This window comes from Monodon monoceros, unplaced genomic scaffold (assembly GCF_005190385.1).
Source record: "Monodon monoceros isolate NGI ecotype Baffin Bay Population unplaced genomic scaffold, NGI_Narwhal_1 Super_Scaffold_22, whole genome shotgun sequence".
Classification (NCBI taxonomy): Eukaryota; Metazoa; Chordata; class Mammalia; order Artiodactyla; family Monodontidae; genus Monodon; species Monodon monoceros.
In genome coordinates, this window is record NW_021703779.1 from 76,419,462 (window position 1) to 76,426,047 (window position 6,586).

The following is a 6,586-nucleotide window of genomic DNA, read 5'->3' on the forward strand; positions in this document are numbered from 1 at the left end:
AAATCAAAACTACAATGAGATATCATCTCACACCAGTCAGAATGGCCATCATCAAAAAATCTAGAAACAATAAATGCTGGAAAGGGTGTGGAGAAAAGGAAACACTCTTGCACTGCTGTTGGGAATGTGAATTGGTACAGCCACTATGGAGAACAGTATGGAGCTTCCTTAAAAATCTACAAATAGAGCTACCATATGACCCAGCAATCCCACTACTGAGCATATGCCCTAAGAAAAGCATAATTCAAAAAGGGTCATGTACCAAAATCTTCATTGCAGGTCTATTTACAATAGCCCGGAGATCGAAACAACCTATGTGTCCATCATCGGATGAATGGATAAAGAAGATGTGGCACATATATACAATGGAATATTACTCAGCCATAAAAAGAAACGAAATTGAGCTATTTGTAATGAAGTGGATAGACCTAGAGTCTGTCATACATAGTGAAGTAAGTCAGAAAGAGAAAGACAAATACCATTTGCTAACATATATATATGGAATTTAAGAAAAAAATGTCATACAGAACCTTGTGGTAAGACACAAATAAAGACACAGACCTAGTAGAGAACAGACTTGCGGATATGGGGAGGGGGAAAGGTGAGCTGTGACAAAGTGAGAGAGAGGCATGGACATATATACACTACCAAATGTAAGGTAGATAGCTAGTGGGAAGCAGCCGCATAGCACAGGGAGATCAGCTCAATGCTTTGTGACCGTCTGGAGGGGTGGGATACGGAGGGGGGGGGGGAGGGAGATGCAAGAGGGAAGAGATATGGGAACATATGTGTATGTATAACTGATTCACTTTGTTATAAAGCAGAAACTAACACACCATTGTAAAGCAATTTTCCCCCAATAAAGATGTGAAAAAAAAAAGAGGGTTCACAATGTGAAAGAAATTTGGCTAAATCATAAATTTCAGAAAACGTTTCACGTGTCAAACTATTTGAAAGAAAGTGAATTTTTAAAAGGCATTACATTTCTACTAGTTCAATAGCAACATATCTGTATAAGGAAAAATTACATTTTGTCACTGTTCAATAATGTTCAATGTCAGAGGTGTTTGAGTTTTTTCACCAAGATGAGAACTTGTCTTTTTCCTAAAAAATCTAAAATTGCCATTGGAGGTGGTTGTAGCAGTGTGAACTCTTCCCTGAAGACTAAAGTTCATGACTCAATAGTGAAGTCTCTGAGGAGAGAATTGAAGCAGAAAGGCAGATAAAGAAGGACATTTATTGGAGAGAAAGTGACATATACAAAGATATGAGGATGAGGAAAATTAAGACATTCATGATAAAGTAGTTAGGTATGGCAAGGGAAGTGTTCCGTGAGGAAATTGCTTTTATATGGGAATGGGATGGCAGCCAATGCCAGATCACACCAGGCCTCACATGCTAAGCTAAGGAGCTCATTGAATAATTTTTAGTAGTACTAACATTGCCTGATATATTTTTTTAAATCACTAAAGTAGCAGAGTGAAAAACTGATTGAAGGGAATCAATACTGGAGATAAAACATTGGTTAGGCATGTTTCACCATGATCTAGGTAAGAGTAGTTATACTAAGGCAATGTCAGTGAAGAAGGAAATCACAGGACAGATTGTGAAAATGTTTAAATGAAGAATTTATCAATTATGTTGAACAAATGATGTGAGAGATGAAAGAAAGAAAAGAGGCCAGGAAACTACCAGTTATCTATCCTGAGTAGGTGGTGAAATAACTGTAAAATCTGGAGGGACGATGGTAAATTTGATTTAGTAACCATTACATGGAAATGCAAGTGGGACATGCCAGTGGATATACTGCAAATAAAAGTGTGATCTCACGGGGCTTCCCTGGTGGCACAGTGGTTGAGAGTCCGCCTGCCAATGCAGGAGACACGGGTTTGTGCCCCGGTCCGGGAGGATCCCACATGCCACGGAGCTGCTGGGACGGTGAGCCATGGCCCCTGAGCTTGCGCATCCGTAGCCTGTGCTCCACAACGGGAAAAGCCACAACAGTGAGAGGCCCGCGTACCGCAAAAAAAAAAAAAAAAAAAAAAAAAAAAAAAAGTCATCTCAGGAGAAACTTCAGGAGAGAAATCACCTTAAGAGTCATTTGTCTTTAGATTCTTGTTGAATTCATGGCTGCTGATGAGATTACATGGTGCTATGCTGGTGTCATAGCTGTTGTGAATGGAGAGAAAAAATAACCCTTTTTTTAAAAAAGACAGTGACAGGAGTATCTGTTGCCATTTAGGAGGAAATTTGCTTATGTTTTGATTACTTCTTATACTTTTTGTTCTATATTATGCTATAATTTTTATTCTTTTGTAATACTGTATAATATAGTACATGTCTTCTTTCACTAAACAAACATTCAATATGAAATGCTGATTTGATTTTGACTCTTGCCTAGTCTGATGATAGAATATTGCTAGTCCATTTTCATAGAGGAATTTACATAATCTCTGACTAGTCCCTTTCCTCAAAACAGAGAAAAATAATAGATTTACACTTAGGAATAATTTTCTAAATTGTGAACGTTGTATAATGTGGAATTGGCTTTCAAATAATCCAGTGAGAAAGAAAGTGCCATGTAGTGTTATAGATGAAACTAGATTTGTGGTGAGTTGACAAGCGTTGAAACTGAATGATGAATACATTAGGGTTCGTTAGTCTCTTCTATTTTTATATATGTTTGAAGCTTTCCATAATAAAAAGTTTAAAATATTATAAGTAATCCTGCACATATAAAATGCACCGTAAACATTAACTAAAATGAAAATTGTGGAAAATTAATATAAACCATTGATCAGCAGTTACTAAATAAAAGAGGTTCCTAAGGGATGATGGTTAAAAGTAGTCTCCCATAACAGGGAAATACCCAGAAGAAACCCACAGGGTGACGGCCATGAAGAGGAGCCCAAAGTCCCCACTCATGAGGGACTCAGGTCGATCCTACTGAGACGTGAACTTTCACGGGAGCCTCTCCCACAGAGAGGCTTCACACGCACGTGAAGGTACCTGCATGAGTTTACTCTTTGCAGTTTTGCCAGCATCGGAGAAAGTGAAAACTCTACCTGAATGTGTGTTGATAACGTGGAGCCCCTTACAGAACTGGCTGCACCAGTACGGTCTGACATGGAAAGGCGAATAACACACAAGAGTAGGTTTTTAAATACACTTACGCGGTTTTAAAAGTATGTAAACACAACAAGAAAGCAACTTCTCTGTGTCTCCAAGGAGCCCATGTTTTGTTTTTCTAAGTATAGAATGGTGTTTAGAAACCACGTACTAATATATAATAAATGGATTTGTTAAAATGAGGGGAAAAAAAGTAGTATCCCATAAGGAAAAAAAGAATACAGCATCTAAGTGCTCATGAATTTTATATAGGCTAATTTTACACACATTGTCATGATTCGAAGTCAGATCTTTGATACATTCAAATCAATTTGCCAGAACAATGCATAAAATGATTAAAACTGTAAGTTGAATCTGGATGGACTTGGTTTTCATATTGTGATTATTTTACCTATTTAGTTTCTGCTGTGATAACCATATCAAACTTAATAGTACCAAACCCCATGGTATGCTTTTAAAAAATAAATTAGGGGGGACCTTGAAGATGGCAGAAGAGTAAGACGCGGAGATCGCCTTCCTCCCCACGGATACACCAGAAATACATCTACACGTGGAACAACTCCTACAGAACACCTACTGAAGGCTGGCAGAAGACCTCAGACCTCCCAAAAGGCAAGAAACTCCCTATGTACCTGGGTAGGGCAAAAGAAAAAAAGAAAAAACAGAGACAAAAGAATAAGGACGGCACCTGCACCAGTGGGAGGTAGCTGTGAAAGAGGAAAAGTTTCCACCCACTAGGAAGCCCCTCCGCGGGCGGAGACTGCGGGAGGCGGAGGGGGGAGCTTCGGTACCGCGGAGGAGTGCACAGCGACGGGTGCGGAGGGCAAAGCAAGGAGATTCCCGCACAGAGGATCAGTGCCGACCAGCACTAACCAGCCCGAGAGGCTTGCCTGCTCACCTGCCGGGGCGGGCGGGGCTGCGAGCTGAGGCTCGGGTTTCGGTTTCGGACGGAGCGCAGGGAGAGGACTGGTGTTGGCGGCTTGAACATAGCCTGAAGGGGTTAGTGCACCACGACTAGCCGGGAGGGAGTTCGGGGAAAAGCCTGCACCTGCCGAAGAGGCAAGAGACTTTTTCTACCCTCTTTGTTTCCTGGTGCGCGAGGAGAGGGGTTTAATAGCGCTGCTTAAAGGAACTCCAGAGACGGGCGTGAGCTGCGGCTAAAAGCGCGAACCCCAGAGACCAGCGCGAGCCGCGGCTAAAAGCGCAAACCCCAGAGACGGGCGGGAGATGCTAAGGCTGCTGCTGCCGCCACCAAGGGGCCTGTGTGCGAGCACAGGTCACTCTCCACACCCCTCTTCCGCGGAGCCTGTGCAGCCCGCCACTGCCAGGTTCCTGGGATCCAGGGACAACTTCCCCGGGAGAACGCACGGCGGACCTCAGGCTGGTGCAACGTCACGCCGGCCTCTGCCGCAACGTCACGCCGCCTCTGACGCCGCAGGCCCGCCCCGCACGCAGTGCTCCTCCATCCCCCCCCCACCCCCGGCCTGAGTGAGCCAGAGCCCCCGAATCAGCGGCTCCTTTAACCCCGTCCTGTCTGAGCAAAAAACAGACGCCCTCCAGCGACCTACACGCAGAGGCAGGGCCAAATCCAAAGCTGAGCTCCTGTGAGCTGTGAGAACAAAGAAGAGAAAGGGAAATCTCTCCCAGCAGCCTCAGAAGCAGCGGATTAAAGCTCCACAAACAACTTGATATACCCTGCATCTGTGGAATACCTGAATAGACAAGGAATGATCCCAAATTGAAGAGGTGGAATTTAGGAGCGAGATCTGTGATTTTTTTCCCTTTTCCTCTTTTTGTGAATGTGTACGTGTATGCTTCTGTGTGAGATCTTGTCTGTATACTCTTGCTCCCACCATTTGTCCTAGGGCTCTATCCGTCCATGGTTTTTTAAAAAAATTTTTTTCTTAATAATGAATTTTAATTGTAATAACTTTATTATACTTTACCTTCGTTCTTTCTTTCTTTCTTTCCTTCCTTCCTTCCCTCCTTTAGACAACGAATCACCCCAAATTGAGGAGGTGGTCTCTGAGAGCAAGATTTATGATTTTTTTCCCCCTTTACCTCTTTTTGTGAAGGTGTATGTGTATGCTTCTGTGTAAGATTTTCTCTGTATAGCTTTGCTTCCAACATTTGTCCTAAGGTTCTATCCGTCCCTTTTTTTTTCTAAATATTTTTTAATTCAATAACTATATTATACTTTATTTTATTTTTACTGTATCTTCTTTCTTCCTGTCTTTTTTCCTTCTTTCCCTCCTTCCTTCCTTCCTTGCTTCCTCCCTCCCTCCCTCCTTTCTTTCCTTCTTTGCTTCTTTCTTCCTTCCTTCCTTTCCTCCTTTCCTTCTTTCTTTCCTCATACTTCTACTAATTCTCTCTACTTTTTCTCCCTTTTATTCTGAGCCGTGTGCATGAAAGGCTCTTGGTGCTCAAGCCAGGAGTCAGGGCTCTGCCTCTGAGGTAGGAGAGCCAACTTCAGGACACTGGTCAACAAGAGACCTCCCAGCTCCACATAATATTAAATGGCGGAAATCTCCCAGAGACCTCCATCTTAACACCAGCACCCAGCTTCACTCAACGACCAACAAGCCACAGTGCTGGACAACCTATGCCAAACAACTAGCAAAACAGGAACACGACCCCACCCATTAGCAGAGAGGCGGCCTAAAATCATAATAAGGCCACAGACACCCCAAAACACACCACCAGACGTGAACCTGCCCACTAGAGAGACAAGATCCAGCCTCATCCACCACAACACAGGCACTAGTCCCCTCCACCAGGAAGCCTACACAACCCACTGAAACAACCCTAGCCACTGGAGACAGACATCAAAAACAACGGGAGCTACGAACGTGCAGCCTGCAAAAAGGAGACCCCAAACACAGTAAGATAAGCAAAAGGAGAAGACAGAAAAACACACAGCAGATGAAGGAGCAAGATAAAAATGCACCAGACCTAACAAATGAAGAGGAAATAGGCAGTCAACCTGAAAAAGAATTCAGAATAATGACAGTAAGGATGATCCGAAATCTTGGAAGTAGAATGGACAAAATGCAAGAAACAGTTAACAAGGACCTAGAAGAAATAAAGATGAAACAAGCAACGATGAACAATGCAATAAATGAAATTAAAAGTACTCTAGATGGGATCAATAGCAGAATTACTGAGGCAGAAGAACGGATAAGTGACCTGGAAGGTAAAGTAGTGGAAATAACTACTGCAGAGCAGAATAAAGAAAAAAGAATGAAAAGAACTGAGGACAGTCTCAGAGACCTCTGGGACAACATTAAACGCACCAACATTCGAATTATAGGGGTTCCAGAAGAAGAGAAAAAGAAAGGGACTGAGAAAATATTTGAAGAGATTATAGTTGAAAACTTCCCTAATATGGGAAAGGAAATAGTTAATCAAGTCCAGGAAGCACAGAGAGTCCCATACAGGATAAATACAAGGAGAAATA